The sequence below is a fragment of the Carassius auratus genome, unplaced genomic scaffold (genome assembly GCF_003368295.1).
Source record: "Carassius auratus strain Wakin unplaced genomic scaffold, ASM336829v1 scaf_tig00016516, whole genome shotgun sequence".
Taxonomy (NCBI): Eukaryota; Metazoa; Chordata; class Actinopteri; order Cypriniformes; family Cyprinidae; genus Carassius; species Carassius auratus.
In genome coordinates, this window is record NW_020524683.1 from 1 (window position 1) to 24,321 (window position 24,321).

The window sequence follows — 24,321 nt, forward strand, 5'->3', positions numbered from 1 at the left end:
CTGTTTATTCTAAGAGCATGTTCTTCTGACTCATTAAATTCTCGAGCTCATTAAGCAAGAATTGATTCTGATTGGCTGTCAATGTTTTTATGGTTCATCAAAAACAAAAATAGTTCTGAAAGTGATTCCAACGATATCGTTTTTCTGTGCCTTTATTGTTATAGTGTGGACTCTGCTATTCTTTAATATTGAGAACGATTTTTAGAACTTTATCTTTATCGTTATCTTTATAGCTATCGTCCTTGAACGGCCTTTAGTCTGTTTGGTCTTGCTAACATCCCAGGAAAACTGTTTCACTACAAAAAAGAAATAAATTAAAATATTAATTAATTTAAGTTTTTTTGTCTTGGTTTCCAGAAGAAATGTTTACTAAATCCTTAAAAAAAAGTATTCATATGGGAAGATTGTAAAACGCATATTCAAGTATATTCAATTTTTTTCAAGAACATTTTATTTTCAAAAATTTTAATACAGTAGAATAAGATTTATAGTTTTTTTTTTTTTATCAAAAAGATGTACCTTTTAAAAATTTGTGGACAATAAAAGTATTTGATAGTCTCTAATGCTAACTAAGTCTTCATGTATTTGATTAAAAACACAGTAAAAAATCATAATGTGAAATATTATTGCAATTTAAAATAACTGTTTTCTATTTGAATATATTTTAAATATAATTTATTCATGTGACGTGAAACTGAATTTTCTGCAACATTACTCCAGTCTTTAGTGTCACATGATCCTTCAGAAATCATTCTAATATGCTGATCTGCTAAAAAAGTACTGGTGCCAAACTTTTAAACAGTAGGCTAGTACAAATGAAAATACATTTTATTATCTTACACAAATACATTTCTCTAGGATTTATCTTGTTTTAAAGATGCTTAGATATTTTGCATTGAAAAGATTTTTTATTTTTTTAAAGCCTGAAACGTACATTTTACCAGCTTACATTTAAAAAACACACAATCATCAATAAATGATGACAAAAACTGCATCATAAAAACGCTCCTTTGCTTCAAATGAGTGTTAGCATGCTTCAAACTTTCATAGAGCACTTAAGCTTTGACAACAAAATGTGGTAGTGAATTATGTGTGCCATTACATCTTTTGTCTGGAGCAAATGCAGATGGCTGCCATTGGTTTCATCATGATTTGTCGTTTGGCCTCAAATACCATTCACCCAGTGACTGACAAACTTGAGCAGTGATCATGTCTCGTCATCTAATACGCAGAAGGTAAGCGAGGTCTCGGCATGTGGGTGAGCAGTAAGGGACGTCCTTACAACAGGTAGATGAATGAACAAACTGTTTGACAGATTATCCATGAGGATAAGAGAGGTTTTAGTTAAATTAAGTTAAGCACAGGAGGAGAGATACAGAGATCAGGAAGGGGGAAGAAAATAATTAATTTAACGCTGATTATGTGTGGCGTCCCCCGCCAGTGAGACTTTAATCCAGCATTTCAAAATCCTGCACGATTCAGGTGTCTAAAAAATCTGACACACCCAATTCAGGTCATGGAGCACTCTACTGATGAACTGATGAAATAAATCAGGTGTGTTAGATCAGGGTTTCACAAAGTGGGGTTCGCCAACCCCTGGTGGTTCGTGAGGGAATTGCAGGGTGTTGGTGAGTTGTTGTATATGGTATGCCTACGAGTAAATACCATTACGAATTAATAATAAAAAATAATAATAATAATAATAATTAAAAGAATAATTGCAAAGAAATGTTACAGGCTTATACCAATATTAATGTAAAATCTTAAATGTACAAAAATAATTATCTTTTTGGGAAATCCTGTATTGTAAAAATATTTTGGGAAAAAGTAATTACATTGTAAATTACAGTAATATGAATTTTTATGATTTGTTGAGAGTAATAAGAACAATAGCTTCGTAAATATTACTAATACTTTAAAACTGATAAAAAATAAATGTTTTTTTTTTAAGTTAAACAAGCAAACATGGCATTAAAAAATTTAAATATTTACTTAAAATCTCAGTATTAGATAATGGACCTTTATAAAAAAGCACTGTTACAGAAAGTACCATGGTACTATTGACACAGATTTCACGTTTTGATTTGATATTGATTCATTTGGAAATATTTAAGGTACATGGCAATTTTTGGTGAAATATTATTATAATTAATAATAAATAAATTAACTGTTTTCTATTTTAATTAGCTTTATAAAAAAAAAACGTATTTATTCCTGTGATGACAAAGCTGAATTTTCAGTACCATTAATACAGTTTAATACAGGAAACTAATTATGAATATAGCATAATATATATCATCTAAACATCTGTAAAAATAGGGCATAATGTAAAATACCAAGCAGTCAGATTCTGTCCTAACACAACTGATTCTCAGAATTAACAGTGTAATATTCTGCACTAATTTATCATGACTCCATAACAGAAATGTTCAGTACCTCTCGACACGATCCAAATCCAACCTTTTAATTACACCTCACTAAAGCCCTAAATTCTGTTACATGCATGTAGTATATGTGTATTTGTATTTATGGGTGAATGCTTATGTTGTCCATGCTTGTCCAACTGTGGGCCTTGTGCATGAAAATTCACAAAGGAAATCAGAATTGAAATCTTTGATAGATCGGTTTTAAAACAATGTCATGTTTAACATCCCAGTTTTTTCTAGGTAGCAATAAAATTAAATGGAATTCTGATTAGGCGTTCTGCTTCTTAGATGTTTCTATGAGAAATAAAAAAACTATCTCATGTACCTCCTCTCGAATTACAGAAGATCTTTCAATTCTTGCTTGAACTTGCAAAACAACAAAATCTGCAATGCAAAGTGGGAGATATTAATATTAACTAATTTCCCATTCAATCTTCCAAGACAAAAAATGATCTGAGCTGCACTCCACATTCAATTTATAGCTCTGAACATCTGAAACATTCAATTTATTCATTCAGCAGATGCTTCTATCCAAAGTGACATGCCAAATGAGGAACATCAACAAGCTATTTGTCATTAGAGCCTAAAAATATTCATAGTACAGAATGCCAAGTTTGTTAAATTACAAGCTATGTAGAAAAGAAGAAACAAACTGGATCCTTCAATGAAACACAAAGAACACTCATACGTTTCCAGAGCTATGAAAACAAAACCTCTGAGCAATAAAAGTGTCCTCCGGGAGTTTGATCTCTTGTCTGTCAACACAAATCAATCCATCATGATGTCGCCACTGGTCTCCCTCAAATGACCCAAACACAGTTCACATAAACCTGAGTCGACTCTTGCCGTACCCTTGCTGAAAACGCATTTATGAATCATTTGGTTATAGCCTAGAGCTGCAATTTTCTTGATTAATTAGATGCAGCACTTAATTAGAAGCTTTGAGCCAAGACTTCTGCTTCCCAGACAAACATTTGATAAAGGAATCGCTAAGCATATTTATCAAAAACTTCACTTTTCACATATTTCTTTCTTAAACTACCAGCTTGTGAAGTTTACAAATCATACATATGATATTTAAAGTTTAAAAGTTGTTTCATGGTTAATTAGACCTTGACTAAATTCATTGATATAAATAATCCTTATAAATAGCCCTGACATTGTTTTATGATAAATGCCCTCCTGGAAATATCTTAATAGTGTTTGCCAGCTATTGCTAATTAAGTGACTGGACATACAGTTTAGCTAAGTGGATGTTAAACAGGAAGAAAAAATCACATAGACTGAAAGAAAAAAAGACATATTTAATATATATAATATATATATATTTAATTTGCTCAAGGCACATCAGTCATGGTTTCAGCAGGCACATCAGCAGGCCAAGACTCAAACCTTTGGTTTAGGAGTCAAACTAGCTAACCACTAGGCCACAACTTCCCAACATAACTCAGAAAAGGTAAAACTACTTATAAACTTCTCCACACAATCTTCCTCAGGGTCCGGTCACCTCTTCTCGTTGTGCAGCGTTTCTTGACACACTTTTTCCTTCCCACAGACTTCCCACTGGAGGTGACTTGATACAGCACTCTGGAACAGCCTATTCGTTCAGAAATTCTTTCTGTGTCTTACCCTCTCGCTTGAGGGTGTCAATGATGGCCTTCTGGACAGCAGTCAGGTCGGCAGTCTTACCCATGATTGCAGTTTTGAGTAATGAACTAGGCTGGGAGTTTTTAAAAGCGTCAGGAATCTTTTGCAGGTGTTTAGAGTTAATTAGTTGATTCAGATGATTAGGTTAATAGCTCGTTTAGAGAACCTTTTCATGATATGCTAATTTTCAATATAGGAATTTTGGGTTTTCATGAGCTGTAATGCCAAAATCATCAGTATTAAAACTATAAAAGACCTGAAATATTTCAGTTGGTGTGCAATGAATCTAAAATATATGAAAGTTTAATTTTTATCATTACATTATGGAAAATAATGAACTTTTATCACAATATGCACATTTTTTGAGAAGGACCTGTACATACTGTATACAGTAAATATTTGATCACTGAAAATAACAAAAAACTAAAACATATTTTTACAAAGCACTTTTAAGTCTTTTGAATTCAAACATAACCTCAATATTTGGACAAAGTCCATTCTGTGCCCTGGATAGACATTGTTTTGAAGGTCTTGCTTTAGCATACTCAATACTGATGTTATACATCTCTCTTCTGATAGAAGGAAGCAGAATGAGACATCCAGAGTTAAATGCAGAGCACAAATTCCGAGTATGGGACGCCATACTTGATTACACGTCACTTTCACTTTAACTTAGTGAGAAGTCTAAACTATAAACTATCTTCCTTTAACCATGTTTTTGTGTATTGTGCATGCTAAACAACTAATTTAAGGGTGATTTCATGCAAGTAGATCTGCCTATAAGTAGGACAGACCAATGGACTTTACACTGGCAAGTGAAAATTGTACTGCTGACAGCCTGATAATTAAGCGTCTCTATGCATAATAATAGCAACTGACACAAGAAAAAGTTCACACAAAAGCATTCCCTATAGTACAAAAAGATTTTCTCACTTGAATTAACTGCCACAGACATCAGTGCAATTACTGACCATTTACCTCACAATAACGGCAATTAGAGGAAACTCTGGCAGCCAAGGTGCCTGTGGAAACTCTGTTCCTTTAAAATGACTAATGCAATGATTATTTATTCACAAAGACACCTGTAGAAATCTTATACCAAAATAGAATCCCTCCATTGACCCATTGCATGTGACTTCTAAATGATTAATTCTCAAACATGCGACTCACAAAGTGTTTTGGTCCTGAAAACTGTTACTGTCAAAAATTTGTTCTGCTTTCTCTTTCCTTTCTTTAGCACTTTCTTTTACAGACTCAGTTTGAGTTGGTCCTCTAATTTTGCAGCTAAGAGCAACTGATGTGCTTTCTAGACCCCCAGACTCTGTTTAATGACTCAGGGCGAAGACAGAGTAATTAAGGCCAGAAAGACACTCACACAAGTATGTGAACACAATAGCTTCTACATACGCAAGCTCAATTTTACGTGACAGAAGACAATTCATGCCAAGATGCAAGCATTGCTGCAAGGGGTGCCATACTGTGCATCAAACCAGTGAATGGGTGCCGTCTGGCCAAAATACAGTCTATAATCCATAATAACTCTTCCTTCAGAGAAAAAATCCAACCCCTTGTTGTCCTCTCACATCAAAATCCACTGACTTTATAACTGTTTTAGACTGTTTTGCTTGTAGATTGCATTTGATCTTTGCATATTTCTCTCCTGATTCAGACGCAATACCTGGAGAAAGCAACATTATAGAATCATATTTTAGCCAAAAGCATGGTTTAAAGCTAAAAACATCTTAATGAGTGAATTGTTTCTTAAAAGCATGCAAATTTTCACTTTACAAAATGTTTATTGATGGACTGGAGTTGTGTGATTAGCTGTTGATTATTGTGATGTTTTTGTCAGCTGTTTAAACTCTGCCAGCAGGCACACAACATCATATGAAGTTGATATTTGATTATATTTCGGTTGTGACATCGGGAGACCAATACTCAGTGTCAGTTCAACATCTAATGTCAATGTTAATTTAAATTTTTTTTAAAAAATACTATTGAGGCAACACTGAGAATGCAACTCCTTGTCCGGGTTATTAAATCTAACTGAAACTACACTGTAAAAAATGTTGTAGTTGCAAATATAACGAAGATTATTGGAGTATGCTTTACACAAAAAAAAACTATTTCAGTTTCTCTACTTAAAAATGTCATGATTAATTGAATGTGTTACCTGTTAGTAACTGTCTTTGAAATTTTCTAATAATTTCTGAGTGGAAACTGTTTCTACAGCATAATATATATATATATATATATATAGGTAAACAACAAACAATATACAGTATATATATATATATATATATATATATATATATATATATATATATATATACTGTATATTGTTTGTTGTTTACCTGAAATAAAATAAATATGTGAAATAAAAAAAAACTTAAACTTGTTTATTTCAGCTAGTTGTCAATTAAATATTTATAACTGAATTTAACTTGATGTATTAAAATAGATGAAAATTAAATTAAATTATTAAAAACTAGTCTATTTTAAATTTAAAAATAAAAATGACAAAAACAACGAATATTTTTTAACAAAATTTTTTAACAAAAATTACAATTAAAATAGAAAATCTAAACAAATTTAAACTATCAATGAAACTATGAATCATACTGAAATAACCCTGGTACTTGCATTGCATTATGAAATGTGGTCCGATTGCATTCTGGAACGCAAGAACGCATGCAGTTGCACAGCTAGAAGCATCTGCATAGAGAATCTTTCAGACTTAAGTTGTTTCCATTAGAATATTTTCACATGCAATCTTAGTAAAACCACCGTTTTAGAGATTTCGCTATGAATTCAGTAAGATATATAAAAAAAATACTACACTTTAAATAATTTGTGATGAGTTTTACACATACTAAAAATGCATCTCAATTTCCTATTAGCCGAATTTTCCTTATTGATTCACCTAATTAGGCATGAGATATAAAGAAACACCTTTGTAAAAAACAACACACTCATGTTGAGTTTGTCCCACAAACAATACATTTCTCTGTTTTATTACCTCATCTGACTGTTTTGGCGAGAGGCAATCAAACTCCTGTTCTACACGCATCTAAATCCTCTCCATAAACAAAGAGACAGTGAACGATCTCTGCAGAGTGTTATGCCACATAAAGATGAGCCTTTAAAAATGGAGTACCTGAAGCTGTTTCATGAGCCAGAGCACCAAGTCTTATCATTAAAAAAACATGCGGTTTGCTACTGTGTCTCCATCCAGTGAGAACGGCCACAGAGACCACATTTACAATTATGCTGAAGTGCTGATTTTTACTCTGGTTCATGCGGTCTGTCGGGGCTTATCGCTTTCACCGGAAGGTCTGTGACTGCTCTGTCATCCAAATGAGAGAGTGTGTGTGTGTATGTGTGTGTGTGTCTTTGACTGTATCAGAAAGATGTCAGAGCGACTCAGAGAAATACATGAGCTCTGTGTGTATGTACATGTATGACTACCAGTGTGCTCTGTTTCTAAAAAGGTGCACCGAAGGTCTGTGGATGCTCATAGGTGTGTCATCCCTGTCTGTAAAGCAGGAAAGACGTGCCGTCTTTCAAGTGAGTGTCTGACAAGGAGAGTCATTACCACGGGGTGAAATAAAATCTCATTTAACTCGCCCTGACTGTGGAAAGCATGAGATTTGGACCCTCTTGTGACTCTCGAATCAAGAAACGCAGCTAAAAGCACAGAACTGAAAACACACACTGCATTCAAACTCACAAACTATCTGTCCTAAACAGTATGTGAGATCAGAATTAGCCCATCACAAATTATAGTTCATTGAACAGCGCGCCAAATGTGTCTGGATGGATTTCAAAGTGTGTATTATTACTTAGTGCATAAATGTTTTTTTTAAAGGTATATTAGGTATAAACCTAATAATTAAGTCATTTTAATTAATATGAAACTTTAAGGTTTCAAATTAATTTAATGTTTAACCTAAATGTTGACTTTAAAGGGATAGTTCACCTTTGCATCGTTCCAAACTGGCAGAAAACACAAAATAAAAGTCTCTCTCTCTCTCTCTCTCTCTCTCTCTCTCTCTTCTCTCTCTGTCTGTCTCTCTCATTCCCTCTGCTACTTTTTTTCTGTATTTGTCTAATCAGTCAGTGGGGACCAGTATTTTTTTGACCCCAATGTTCTCCATAATATCTTATTTTGCATGACATGAAGATTTCTGGGTGAACTATACCTTTAGATAATGAATTTAGAGAGATGTTAACATTTTATTGGCATTTTTATAATGTGGTAGTATATTTAAGTATAGGCATACTGGCTATTTTTGAAATGCATTATACAAAATTGAAAACTCTATAGACTAGTTATTCATATGTACCTTTAAGGTGCTAATATTCACATTTTAGGGGTTAATAAAATACCAGATCAGTGATTGCTTTTGTACTTTTTTTCTGAGAGTATGCAAGTATACTACTGCAATTATAGTAAGCATCTCACTGCAGTACATACTAAAAAGCACATATTTTACAATCATCAGTGAAATCCATATTTTCAGTGCATCCACCGATTCATTTCTCACATAAAGTGCTTGAATAAACATAAAGACTGTCCACAAACGAAAGGTGTTTGGTGTCACAGACATCAAAGAAATTGCCAGAACTCAAGCACTGTCCTCGCTTTTAGTCTCATGATATTTTCATCATGTTTCTGACACATCAAACACATCTTACTGATCGACTGTGTAAAAATTTCAGCGAAACAACAGGCTTTTTCATATGCAAAACATGGGCTAAATGGCTGTTTGAGACTGTCCCAAGCATATTTAAACAACAAAATAATGATGAATGGAAAGAGGTGGCTGTCGAACCTTTGTCCATGCTTCAGCGAGCAATCTGTAGACTGGAATAATCACTCGCGCTCATCATACAGACCCAAAAAGGTCCGGTTAATAAAGATCCACTGTACCAGTGCTTCTGTTCCTCATTCGTTTCAGACTTTTTTCCGCTTGTGTTTTATTAGAGGGTTGGCTACATACAGCTGTCCCCACAGACACAGACCTTTCTGTCATTTACAGCTGCACAATGGGATAACTTCCTGTGAAATTGAAATTCCGTTCACAGGTTTTGTGTTTTTTAAAAGAAATTTGAATTTCAATCCATTTGGAAAAATTCAATAGAGAAATGTGACACTGTGAGCTGATCTGTATGCTAATCATGTAGTGGTACCATGGTACTGTGATGGAATTATAGAGTTAAACCATTATACTTACTGGTACTGCAATCATATTCAAGACAGCCGAACCCCTGAGATGTCAAATATTTACTTCAAATACACCTTGAGATTTTAAGTGCATAATTTAAGAATCTAACTTCACATTTGTACCTACACAATTTTTATCATTATTAGTGGTGGCAGTATTATTTTTCATTGTAATTATAAAAAAGACAACAGAAGTATATAACTGTGGTAAATAATTTTTTAAAATGTTTTTTTAATAATAATAAAATATTATTTAATAATTATAATAACAAAATGCAACAGACTAGTTATCTAATTAAATTAAACAATCGCAAGATTATCATGCAGTCTGATTTATTTATTAAAATTTTGCATTCAATATAATTCATTACTACCTTTTCATCAACTCACACACTCTCTGGAGTTACCTCACATACTTCGAAGAAAAAAATGTGTCCGAAAACTACATGTCATTGCCATAACTACACCATATCCTGGTGTAACAACTGTGATTTTTCTGGTTTGAAGGCATAACAATGTTTAATACACAGTTATATATTTTAATATACAACGACGCCTTTGATATTTTGTCATCACCAGCTTATGGGATCACCTAAAATGTGTAAATATAGATTTGACAAGGGCAGAAATCAATTGAGGGGCTTAGCAATGTCCCTGTTAATGAGATTACCACATTTCCATAACGACTCTGAACTAGAAAATGCTGGATTTCCAATAAATACAATAAAGCTGAATGGTTCATTGATAAATCACAAAGAAACATGTGAGGCTTCAGCATTCATGCAATCATTTTAATCTGACATTGCAAATGCTTACTCAACTTCACCCTCTCCTAAAATTCCTTTGGTGAAATAAAAATAGACAAAACGGGTCCATTTTTAAGCACCTCACGTGTATAGAGCTGTAACGTGAATATAGAGAGCAACTCAGATCATTCACAGAAATGGTTTAGATCGAATCTGTGATTGCAAACTAAGCAGAAGTGCTCTCCGCTGCTTCATAGAAGAATCTAATGGGATATTAACATGATCTTGGATTTTCTTTCCCGCGAGTTTCTCTTGAACACTGTTTTGTCAAAGCAATTCTATGAAGATCAATCAGCGATCATCGCAGCCTTTGTTCGCAAAATGAAGTAAGGGCTCTTTACAGCTCAATAATGCACCACAGATGGGCTAAGGGAGCTCAAATTGTATTATGACATACAATCAGCTTCTCTTGGAGTCTTAACCAGTGTTCACTGAAGCGTAGACGACATATAGAAGCCCTCTGACTCTGTTGTCTTGTTCCATTAGAGAACAGCTAAAAAAAGCTTTATTAGTCTGTCACTCGGTCGACTCGCATAAAATCAATTTCCCTTTTCACCTTACAAAAGAGAAAAAATCCTCTGTACATGCTCTCAGAACAATATGTTTTAAACATATTTTAAACATAAGAACCACGTAGGACGGGATCTGAGTCCTGTTGAACCCGAGGAAATAGGGAACAAGATATACTTCACAAAAACACTTACACTAGGGGAGCAAATCACACCATTCGTCACAGAGATTCCCTCGTTCCCAGGCAGGGTGTTCATGCCATGTGTTCTCAGACAAGCCTAATATTGTAATATATGAGCCATTAAGTATGATCCTCTTAGGACAAAGTGTTTCAGAAAGAATAAAGAATAGTTGTTCACACTTGTTTAAACCTCCCCCAGCTTTTGTTTGATTAAAGGAAAAGTGTGCATGGGTTTTGTGCTGTGGGTAGAAGTCTGATCATAAATGCTTGTGGTGGCCAAAAAAAACTGCTGATTACACAAATGTGCTCTCCTGTCTTCGTCCAAATTGAGCTTGATCCAACAATGATGTACTCGCCAGTTTATCAGATAAGCAAATTGGACATTAAATTGGACACAAGTTCACCCATGCATAGGCAAGATTTACTTACTGGAAATGTTTAACATTTCTTATTAGGCTGAGATGATAAGAGATCATCGGGGGATAAACCTTGATTCAAAGGTTTAGAATATTAAGATTCTTACAGTTTTTGAAAGATGCACCAAAGCTGTATTTATTTGGTCAGAAATACAGTAAAAACAATAATATTGTAAAATATATTATTACAATTTTAAAAATCGATTTAATATATTTTAGGATATAATTTATTCCTGTGATGGGAAAACTGATTAAAAATGAATAAATAAATACTAAGAAGAAATGTTTCTTGATATTAGATTTAGCATATTAGCATATTAGATTGATTTCTGAAGGCTCATATTACACTGAAGACTGGCGTAATGATGCTGAAAATTCAGCTTTGCATCACAGGAATAAATTATATTTTAAAATATGTTCAAATAGAAAACAGTTTATTAACATTGTAAAAATATTTCACAAAATTAAAAAGTGTATTTTTGATCAAACTAATGCAGCCTTGGTGAGCATAAGAGACTTCTTTCAAAAAAACATTAGAAAGCTTAAATATTCCAAACCTTTGACCGCCTCTGTAAGGACAACATTTTTTAACATGACAAGAGCATGCCACAATAAAGTCAGAGTAAAGTTAGTTCAAAGATGCAAAATAAAACAGCACAGTGTTTTAAAGCTCTGCATGTTTGGATGAAGATCACTAAATGTGATTGCTGCTCAAAGTGAATATGATATGCAAAGATATGCAAAGATTCCACCATGGCACGCAATGAGTGAGGTTGGCATTTCGAGATGCAGATGAAACATGTGAAGCTTTGTAACACCTGGCCAGTGTTCATGTGATCCAGTTCCACAAGCACAGAATGCAGTATGAATGAACGAACAACATTTGAGCATTGAAAGTTTGGTAAAAACAACTGCAGAGAATGAGAATCCACAGCTGTAGGGAATAAAAATCAGCCTAAATGCTTGCTGGATTTAGGACAGAGCAGAACTAATATTCAAAAGCCTATGGGATAGCAGAGAGCTAAATGATTAGCTGCTCTCTCTAATCCTGCTTGTCAATTAACACGAGGTCCTGGACCTTAGGCATCGAGATCCTGTCCATTTTAAAGCAGATTTACTGGTATGGCGGGGCAAATACAGGGCTATGGATAAGAATAAAAACTAGAGGTTCAGTGTGAAAATCACACAATCAGACATAGTCCTAAAACTACCACTACAATTAAAGTGAAATGACAGGTTGATTTAACTTCAAATTAAAATGGCTGATTTGCTGTTGTTCCAGGAATTCCAGAGTGTATTTACAAAACCAACAAGGATGCTGAAAATACACATACTGTATATACAAGGGCTGTATCCTTCAGAACTGTATTAAGAATACCTTTTACATTACAAAACCATTCCCGAATTTGAAATGAGGTAGCAAACATGATACAGAACTGCAATTCAAGATTGAATGTAAGGTAAGTACCATAAAAAGACATTCACAGAAATTCATATAACTATTTTTGTGAATGACAAAATGGTAGATAGATAGAACGATAGATGGTAGTAAAAATGCCTGACAAATGAACAATAGATACATAGATAGATAGACAGATGGAGCCAATTTTTTAATTCAGAATTTTGCACAACCCTAGTACTCACTCACTCACTCACAAATGTTTGAAATGATCTCTCACCTCAAACAATCGCAGGACATTGGCCACCATGATGGACACTGAGCTCCCTGACGCCCCTATCACACCCACCACGCGCTCAGGCTTGCGTATGATCGGTTGTTCGCCGTTGGAGCAGCGTATATCAGATGTGTCCTTCTGAATGAGGGCCTGGACAAATGTGAGAGACTGCTCTAGAGCGTAAGTGTCCCTGGAACACGTATCGAGGATCCGGGCCCCTAGCGTAATATTGGGCAGCAGTTCTGGGTCACTGTTGATCTGGTCCAGTGCGTACAGCATGGCCTCCATCCGGTGGATTCCTTTCTCCTTTTTTATTTCTCCACACGGGACCCCTGCGGGACCCCTGGAATGTACTGGGAAAAGGCCCCCCAAAGTGATGTCCCCCAGGATTTTGATGGAATGGGGGTGTGAGTGCTGGTGAATTGATGAACATGGGTTTAGCCACACCCACAAAATCCACAAGAGGCGTGGCCATGTGGTAGAGTAACAGTTGCTCCATCTTAAAACCCGCGACATCCCGACCTGATGGTCCAGTGAGAACAGAGGAAGATATGTCATAATGACCAGGAATCAAACACGTAGGTGTTCATCCACTATCTGAGGAACCTGTAAGAGATAAGCAAAAGTATGTACATGAAGAAGAATAAAGATGCAATTATTATCAATATATATATATAATTCAAGAATAATACTTTTATTTAACAGTAAAACTGCAAAATTACCAAACAAATATTTAGTATTAGTTTCTGAATATCTTGTCTTAATATTTAGTCTATATTTATTTATAGCAATTTCTATATTGCTCTGTCTTATTTCAATAAATTATTTAGCCTTAATCCTCTATATTATGCAAGTCTTGTATGTCCTTTTGACTTGGGCGAATGAATAACCACCTAGCAACCACATAGCAACACATTAAAAAATACCAAGAATACCTTAGAAACCACACAGAATCACTTCATGTCAGAAGCTTGAAAGTTTTTGTCACTTTTGCAAACCTTTGAGTTTTAACTCTGCATTCTTGCAAATTGCAATACACATTTCCTGCTGAATTCAGTGGATTCACACATTCTCATGACAATGATTCTACAATAGTGTTTTATGGAAAAAGTGTTGGAACACTAAAAAACACTAAAAAAAAAAAGAATAATTTGAATTTCCAGCACTCGCTAACTATTCATGAACAGAGGATAACACATCATAAACAAACCCAGATACATTGTGCTTTAAAGAGCGCAGATTTCATTCTCAAAGCATCTGCTGGGAACAGCTCTGCACTGAAACACTGTGAATGGAGAGTGATATAGCCTGGCATGTGGTGAAGCTCCGGGGAATGGAGCCCAACTGTTCTGATGTGTAGTGATTGTAAAGACCAGCTGTGGGATGAGTGGCTCTCAAGAGGGTTCAAAGGTCCATGGAAGATTGAATTTGTTCAGAAAACAGAGAGAGAAAAGACAAACTTTAGCTAAGAATGAGAAAGACTGTAGCCAGTGTCTAAAACTTCAATACAAGAAAAGTTAACTTTGATGTCAAGAGTGTATCCAATAAGGCTGCTGTCTATAGGATGATCATACAGACACTCAGAGATGCAATGGGGGAAGACAAAGACCTGTACATTAATAAAATGATGGGATGGATCACCATGAGACTCAAGATGGTGCTTCTTCGATGATTTTCAACTATTTTGTCCTTGTAGAAATTCTGAAAATACCTTCATCAACAGTGGACATAGATGTCATAGATGTCATCTTCCTGAATCAACAAATGTCATTTTTGGCATGTTTCTAGTACTATAGCATTCTGTGGAGCAGGGTTATTTGCCTAAAACTAAAACCATAACAAATGAAAATGTTACTTGAAATTAAATAAATGTTAAAAGAAATATAAATAAAATATATATTACAACTTTTTTTTATTTTAATTTAACTTGATGTACTAAAATAACTATAACATAAATAAAACCTATATAGATATAAAATAAACAAAAACTACTCAAAAAAGACAAAACACAATAAAATCACTGAAAAACACTGATACTCACTTTAACGAAAATTAAAAGAAAAACAGAAAATATAAAAATAAATACTGATAAAAAATATGAATAAAAACGATTTTATCTCAATGATACAAAAATAACACTGCTGTGGAAATTCTAAATTTGAGAAGAAAAAACTACTTCCTTTAACTTATTTTTTAAATGAAATTTTATAATACATATTTTTTTCTGTAGTATGAACTTCAGAAGGGTGAAGTGAACAGTAGCTTATTACCATTTAAAGAGACATGCACCAAAACCGGTGAAAAAGGTTTTGACGAGGTAAAAAGCAACCATTTCTAATTTCTGCGTCTATGGTGGTTATGGCCTTGACATACTGTATCCTGTTTACAAAATAAACAATATACAGTACATACTGTGCAGCATTCAGTCAACAGTACACAAGATTTTCATTCCAAACACAAGCCATGGTTTATGTACGAGAGTAGAAGGATAAATCATTGGAGCTGCATCTGACAGCTTTCAGAACCTCTTAGTAGCGAGGCATTACATTTTGATGAAAATTTTACATCACACTCCAGAGCACATCGCTGTAGCGGTGGCATCTGCTTTTTGCTGCAGTTACTCGAAACGGCAACATCTACTCAGCGACAGTTGTTCAGCAGCAACTTCTGATATCGAATGCTGCTTTTCCAGTTCCTTATGAGCCCGAATTGCATTTACAGTAAGAACTGGAGATTGAGTTTGCGTCGAATAGCCAAATCAAATCCTAGACCGTTCGCATGCTATTTTTGCCACAGCTTCTCAGTCTGCTCTTCTGCATTCCCTTTAAATTCATTCAGCTAACACAAATCAGATTGAATATCTAATACTTTTCCCTTATATGATGTCTGTGCTTGAGTGTATCAAAGCACCCCATTGCTATTTCTGAAATTAAAAGACATATTTAATATTGCAAACTAATTGTTTTGAAAGTGGGTTCGTTTCCTCATGACAAGTAATTTGATTCTAGGTTGGCACTAAAGTGGCAGTGGCACGAAGTCAGACGATAATCAAAGGAGACAAGCTCTTTCCTGCACTTTCTCTGGTAAATATCATTTTCATGGTGATAAAACATAATTTAAAGCTGTTAAACAATAATCCATTGTGGCATCATCTAATCACAGTAATCACTGTTTTTGTCTAGGGCTGCGTATGGATAGCGCTCACCATGCAGTGAACACATCACTGGCATTAAAGTAAATGCATTCAGTGAGGGCATATGGTTTTCACAGGACACATCCCAATGGTGATCCCAAACCTGTAAACAAGACATAAAAGCCACCAATGAAAAGCCCACCCCAAGTGAATGATAAAAAGCAGCATGTTTATGAGGCATTTCAAAGGGAGAGGAAAGCACTTTCTAAAGCATTTGCACATCAGAGACAGCTAATATGCAGTCAATAATAGCAGTCTGCAGACCGTTATACTGGATTTCTGTCATTCACTTCAAGTTTCATTGCTTTTCCTTCAATATATGCAATTGACGTAAGTATTATATATACTCTACGGATTTGTTTAAAGTAGAAATCGAATTACTAGGATTGGCATCTGCAAAAAAAAAAATCTTATCACAATTTCTTTAATCCCCCTTCCAAAAACATTATATTTTCATTTCATGTTCAACTAAAATGCCAATTTCATTTTGTAGTCTGCGAACAGAGTCTCAGTTTAATGCATTTTAAAATTCATCATTCATGAAACTATTAATGCCCATCCGGGTGTCTGGGCTGGTGACAAATGGTGAGGTCATTCCCAGCGTGACATACTTACTCAAGATAATGTGAACACTCTTCAAAAATGAAGGGCTGGAATTCATTGGGGGGCTATTTTCCTTCATATTAGACCTAAAAATCTTGTAGACGCTGGTGAGAAATTTGAAAGAAATTGTTCTGAAATGATAGACCAGACAGAGACAATGTGACCCGGCACAAAAAAGTGTCACTGTACCTGGATTAAGATGGACCATTCTGCAACAATGAGGTCAACAGTTCAGAAATAAGCTGAAGGTCTTTGCAATAGACTGTCCAAAATTACTGTAACAGACGCAGGGAGTATTTTGAAACCTCATTCATCTTCTTGTTACCTGGATATGTGGGTCCAATTAGGCTATAATGGACAACACAAATCCTGCATTGTGCTGCAAACAAGCTAGAGCCGCAGCAAAATAGAGCACAGTCTCAAACGCCGCATACTTTGGTGACATAAAAGTGCATAAAATGGCAGGTAATAGTCTGCATCAGGGAAAAGGGCGGATTGAGGGTGTGCTGCGGCCTTACAGAGATCCCTTCAGAATAAAAAAATAGCAAATGAGACACGACACATCTCTGCGGATTCACTTACACATACAGAATCAACCCTCACAAGAAATAAACATGAAGCATGCAAGATCATGCACAGCTTTTTGGCTACAGAAAAAATTAACTCCTAAACCACGATGAACTTATAAGGATGTGTAATATTTGAATGAATATTCTGAACATAAATACAGAGTGCTGTGGTGATGATGATTTTTGTAAGCCAACCCAGAAGTTACCATAACCCTAGTTCCCAAAACAAAAATGCAGTTTCCGATGGCTTTTGGGGGTCGCCGTGATTTTGCCAAGCAATTAATATTCCTGGATCAACATCTTTTGATGATCCTGGATCAACATTATTGTCCAAAAATATAGACTTAACCCAATCCCTACCCCTAAACCTAACCCTAAATTTATTCCTACAATCGATGGGAAATCAATTTTTTTGAGCCTAAAACAGATATTTCATGAAAAGTTATATCTCAATTCTGATTGGTTGATTGGAATGTTGATCCAGGAACTTGTTGTACTTGTTGAAATCACGCTCACCGGCTTTTGGGTTATTGAAGAAAATAAGCTGTATGTCCAACAAAAGTTTATAATACTTAGACGTTTAATCTTGACAAATGAACATTTATGAATGTTAGAGCTAAATGTAGGCTATAAACGAACTACACCAAGGTCACATGACTTCAAACTCACCACCAATAACTCTTTCAATCTTTATTTGAAAGAACTTGGTTGTTGTAGTTAACGTGTAAGTTTGAGTTAGCATGAAAACCAGTAGAGTTATTATAAACACAAAGAGGCTGTATAGGCAGACCAGTTGGATGAGTTTACTGGATCGGCATGATGATGTTTTTAAAAACATTTAAAATAACAAACCAAATGATGTAATACTGATGTATTTTTTCATATGATAAAATGTGAAAATATATTATGGCATCCAGGCATTTAACCAATAACCCATTCAAAAAAACATAAAACCTCCAGACTTCAGGGTGATGGAACCATAAGTGCTAAAATGCGATTGTGAACTTGTTTCTGGATTTTAACGTACAAAAATACATCATCCCTTGCACCACTCTATTACAGCCAAGGTTGGGCTGGTTAGCATGGCCCAGTTAACCCTATAGTTACACAGGTGGATACAAAAAACATCCTTCTTCATTACTAATTCAAAAGTAGCTGTGCATTCTCATAAAATAACCTATTAATTGCAAATATTTCACCATAGTATATCAGATGTTTTACCGGTGGCTCTGAACAGCTCTTAAAAGAATAAAACTTTTTGTTTTGTTTTGTTTTTGAGCCCAACTCAACCAACATTGTTGATTTCAAATGCACCCAGCATTTCTAGATTTCCTCAAGTCTGCATATTGGATTCTTATGTAAAGTTCATAATGTTACTCTTCACTGTAAAAAAAAAATGTTTTATAAGAAAATACAATATCAGTCTTTTTTTTAAATTCATGTTTAATTCAATTAAATTGCTGTTTCTTTGTTATATTTTGTGAAATTCACTTGCATTTTCTAAGTAAACGTTTTCAATGGCCATTTTTGTGTGTATGTTAGCTCACATTTTGTTCTTTAAAATTGTATTATTATTGTTGTTACTTTATTTGTTCTCCTTGCTGTGTATTGTGTTAAAAAATACAATATATACAAAAGCATTCATGTTTGCCATCTGCTTGAATTCATGGCTCAGAATGAAGACTATGCATTCTTGTGATGCCATTAGCCAATCAGAGTTATCACTGCATCGTTTTCTTGCTGCTCAAGATTCATTCGTCTCACAATATACAGCTTTTATGGCTCAGGTGATTGGCAGTAAAAAAAAATCTCCTACATAGTTAACTAAGCACTCATGATGTGCAAAAAAAATAACTTCTGTCACAAAAGATTTCACATGAACTCTTGTTGATTTTTCTAGGGCCATCTCACAGAGTACACACATTGTCAGATGAAGATCACACACTGTGAATCCTTGACATTATGTGAGAGGGCACAGGGAGCAGCTACAACGCTTTTGCAAACATCCCTGACGACATATGACATTGTTCACACAAATGGAAGACTTTTAAATGGTGACCTCTCATGCACAGAAGCATGACACAGCCAACAGGAAGTTCATTGCTGCAATAATTCAAAGAGACTCGACAGACCTCATAGCATGGATTAAGAAACTATGAATTCATCCTACAGGACATGGAAAGCAGATAAAATTAGCTTTGAGACAAATGCACAAAAGATCACAAAAGTCATCTCTAGTGCAATGGGTGTCAACACATTACAAGTGGCACTTAACTCCTCTTTTGTGTAATCATGATTTATACGTCAAGGCCTATATGATAATCTACATTATAAAATAATAAAGTATGCATTCATGTTAACGCAAAACCTGTACTTTTAAATGCTTATGCTGTCACCCCCCACAAAATGCAAAATAGAGGCACATCAAATAAACACAAGCCGAACAGGACTAAAGATGCATTGATAAATCACATATTACTAAATTATTTAAATTATTTAAAAAGATTAAAATGGCTTTTTTTTTTTTTACAGATGAAAAAAAAAAACATATTCTCAATCCCAGTCCATCATGAGATTGCTCTGTTGGGACTTCATGCAAACAGTGTGGAATAATATTTACTTCAGAAGCATTTGACTGACAGTTTTATTTACACTCACTATTAAGATGTGCGTGTGTCACATTCTAACATAAAATACATTTAAAACATAATGGAAATTACCGAAATTTGAAAACTTTATAAAAATGACCATTAATCACTTTAACAAACAATATAACATTTAATGCTCATCATCTTTCATTTATATTCCGATTTGGGGGGAGGGGTTGAATACATTTTGATTTATATATTTTTATGGAAAAAAATCTATGCCTGTGCACCTTTAGAAAAAAAAAACATAATTAAAACAATGATACAGTGCTGTTGTCAGACAATGGTAACTAACATACATCATGATACTGAATGATTACCATATGCATTTACCATATTCAGGGTATGTATTGTACTTCAAAGAAAACTATAGTATAACCACAATACTAAAAAAAAAACCAAAATATTTTTCTTTGTCCCAAAACCTATTACAATGATGGTATCAGATGGCATTACCATGGTACTGAATCCTAAGTACTGTAAGGCTCTTCAAGGAATGCTATAGTGTTATCATGTCCAAAAACATGGTAACACCGTGGTACCCTGATATATTATACTGTATGATTGATATTAATTTTTTTACAGTTGTACATGCAGTAACATGTATATAAACTAAAATAAAAACGTGAAAAACACTGTTATACCATAGCACTTTTTATCCTTGCATTACATAAATATTATAATGACTTTTAATGACAGAAAACGGAGTCAATTGTGTGGAAGCAAACGACATATTGAAAACACACTGCAAGACACAAATATAAAGATTGTAGTCCGATGTTTTACCTGTTCATCCTGTTCACCTGTTCGTCCTGATGAACTTTCTCCGGGAGTCTGTCGAGACATCCACGACCTCTCCTCAAACCCTTGAAGACATAATGACTTGATCAAACCACCTGAAGCCTTCGGTAATTGTAGAGTTCACCTATGAACAGTTTACAGAAAGCCCAGAGCTCTTCTTCATCGCTTCATTCATTCACTCGTGCGTTCCGCAGTTCTGTCCGCGTCCCCGCGCGCGCGCTCTTTGCCTTTTCACCATGAAATGAGATTCGTATCGAACATAAAATATTTATCATCATTGTGCCGCTTCTAATCTCTACCAAATCTCTTAAAAGCTCGATTCCCCCCTCCCTCTCTTGCTTTATCTCTCTCTCTCTCTCTCTCTCTCTCTCTCCACCTCATGTATGCGTATGCTGTCATGCATTTTGTGCTGGTCCATAGCCCCCATACTCTGTTTGGGTGTGTTGCTCTTTATTTTTATCATTTTACTGTACTTTTTTTTAATATTTATTCGGCTGGTTACCCCGAGCACAGTCCGCTGTTAGAATGAGTCACATTTGTGAAAAGTGCATGCAGGCTACTTTGTCCTAAAAGGGGGAATGAAGCTTCGGTAGACTAACATTTGTTTTTTGGCGTTTTGATTAGCTCAGAAAAACCTATTGAAGTCTAGTTTAAAGCATGTATAAGCATGTCTACATAACATTTGAATGCATATTATATTATATTATATTGACTGTTTATTTCATTTTTTTAAATAAATGTATAAATGCAGACCAAAATAAATTAATAATAATAAAAAAATAATGTCATTGATCCATTCACTGCATGAAAACAATCTGTCTCAACAGAACATTCATGTTATGTGCGGCATTATAATTATTTGTAATATTTCATATTTATATGTGAATTGTATTTTGTAATATAATTAATTTCATAATTTGCAAGAAACATAAAAGTCTACATTTAGAGTTTATTGGTTTAATCTTTGTCAGAAGATATTCATAAAGTAAAATCTGTCTTTATTTGGAAACAATACATGGATCAAATAATAATCTTGTAATAATCAAATAAGATCCTGCTGTAGGATAGCATAAAATTATTGAATCATTTATTCAGTAAACATCTGCTATACTTCTACACATTATGTAAGTAAATAATATTTGGCATAATTACATATGTGCCAGATTAATAGGCTCCCCCGTCTTGGTTCCTTTCTCTCCCTGCACACCTGCACAAACAACTGAATTTTGAAGAGATATACAGAATGCAGGTCAAAACTCTGGATATAATTTGATGCTTATACAATTCTATGAAAAAAAAATAATAGAAATTAGAAATTATTTGATATTCATTCTTTGGTTTAGGTAAACAGCCATTGCAGGAAGCAAACTATGCAGCTAGTATTTAGTACAATGAGGCAGAGTCACAAAGGCAGGCAGACAATCAAACAAGTCAATACAGTCCAGGGTCATACACAAGAGATCAATGCACAGTAGTGTACGCTTAGAAATGTTAGCCACAGCAAAACAAGACCTCACAACGATTGAGAGATTGAGAGCTGCTTAAAAAGTCCCGAGAATGAGGTGCAGGTGTGCTGGTGATCAGTCCCATGCATGGGGTTGTGGGAATTGAAGTCTGGAGAATAATCAGTACTCAGGTGACGGAGCCCTCTGATGGTGATCGGAGGGAGCCACATGGGCTTGTTTTGTGACAACAAAAACACTTGTAACTTCAGGTTGTTTTAGGGAGGTTGTCAACTGTAATAAATTCACTGTAAATCCATTTAGAAGAAAAAAAAAACATCTGCTAAATGGCATCTTGCTGTTTATCATCTTACTAAATATAAATTTGAGCTTATTAACATTGCCTATAACATATCATTTAGAGACAACAGATGGGAAATTAAATTTTATACGACCAAAGAAATTATGAAAAAGAACCTTTAATTTGAACAAAATAGCAAAAATGCTCAAGTTAAAGGGTTAAAGTAGAGATCAGCATATGTGTTCATGCATAAGTAACTCCAGTGTTATATTTTTAGTGCAATAGGGAAACTGTGCAGGGTCTGAAGATATTAAAGTTGCATAAACTCAAGAGGGATGTTCCATGACCTAGAACCACCCGCTTAACACGAAAGCAGCCGTTTACGGTTTACTGCGATTAAAAATCATAGTACAAACACACTTCATAGAAACATAGTACAAACACACTTTTCAAGTTGTTGTACATTTCCCCAAATAATAAATAGTGTTATAAATTATTAAAACAATTGATATAAGATTTCAAATCAAATGTTTTGTAATGAACGACACCTTTGCTGTGAACTTGAAGAGAACTGACTTCATACATCCACTGAAACTCACCCAAGTGAACGCAAGTTAACAGAAAAGAACAAGAAAGTACTTCTGAGTAAACTCGAGCAGCATTTATTTGCAGATGCCATTTATTTTAAAATGTATACATTTTTTAGTGTGGCTTGAATATCTGAATAACCAAGTTCAATGTAGGACTCAAGACCTTCACCCTCATCTCTCTGAACAGAGTCTGAAGAGCCAAGTGTAGGTCTTTGCAGAACAGTAATGGGAGTTTCCGGAAGGGCTGGCATTGGCCATGACAAGGTGGGGGGAGGGTGGCAGTAGTTGTGTTTAGGGACAGGTAAGGGGCATAATTTTTAGAAATACCATTTTTTTGTTGGTCATCTTTCCAACTGTAATCACTCATTTATGTGATGATAGATTTAATTAAATTCAAATTTACTTGTATAGCGCTTTTCACAATACACATTGTTTCAAAGCAGCTTTACAGAAAATGCACGTCTACATTTCAGTTTAGAGTGATCTATCAGAAGTGAATGTGTCGAATTAATTTTCATTTCACAAATTGAACATAGCATTGGCTTTTGTGGAGACAATTTTAAATGTAATCATTTTCACATTAGGATACTAGGACACATTTATCAATATTAATGTCACTTTTTTAAAACTCTTCCCACATCGAGCATAACATTAGTCTATGTGGGATAAACTGTGGATTATTTATCATTGCTTTTGGCACAAAATGCATTCATTGACAAAATCAAATGACATCAAAATACAAACACCACCAATACTTTTTGTACTAAGCCAATTTGCACATTTACTTAATGTTTTCAAAACTGCTAAACTTAAGTTCAAATCCTATCACAGTACAAAGCCGAATAAGAAAGAAATGTGACGTGTGAATGTGAATTTTAAACAGTAGATAGTATCACTCTTGTTTGCTGAGAGATTTTATAAAAGAAAACACTGTATAATGCTACCTGTTGTTTGTGTTTTTAGGTTAGGTTATGTTATGTTATAAATGATGAATTGTGGTTGTTTTGTGAAAACTTTTGCTGGTGTTATGTAAAAATTAACAAAGTGTTTTGGTAGTTGTAGTGCATTTTGAATGTGAAATGAACTGCTGTGTCAAGTTGAAAGATAGTTAGGAGAACTGTGTGAAGAGTTTTGAAAAAGTGACTTTATTGAGAAATGTGTCTTAGCGTTTGTAAAAAACTTTAAATAAAACACAGACCAATGCTGACAAATAGATGAATGCCACAAGCTTGACCAGCTGCAACCTGCAGGTTATTAACCACTGACCACTGCATGTGATCATGCT

The 24,321-nt window shown here is 34.6% G+C and overlaps 1 pseudogene; it reads right to left on the bottom strand.

The window, feature by feature from the left end:
- Positions 1–12,892: 12,892 nt before the first annotated feature.
- On the bottom strand, positions 12,893–20,994 carry LOC113075235 (metabotropic glutamate receptor 7 pseudogene; annotated as a pseudogene).
- Between the last annotated feature and the right edge of the window lie 3,327 nt (positions 20,995–24,321).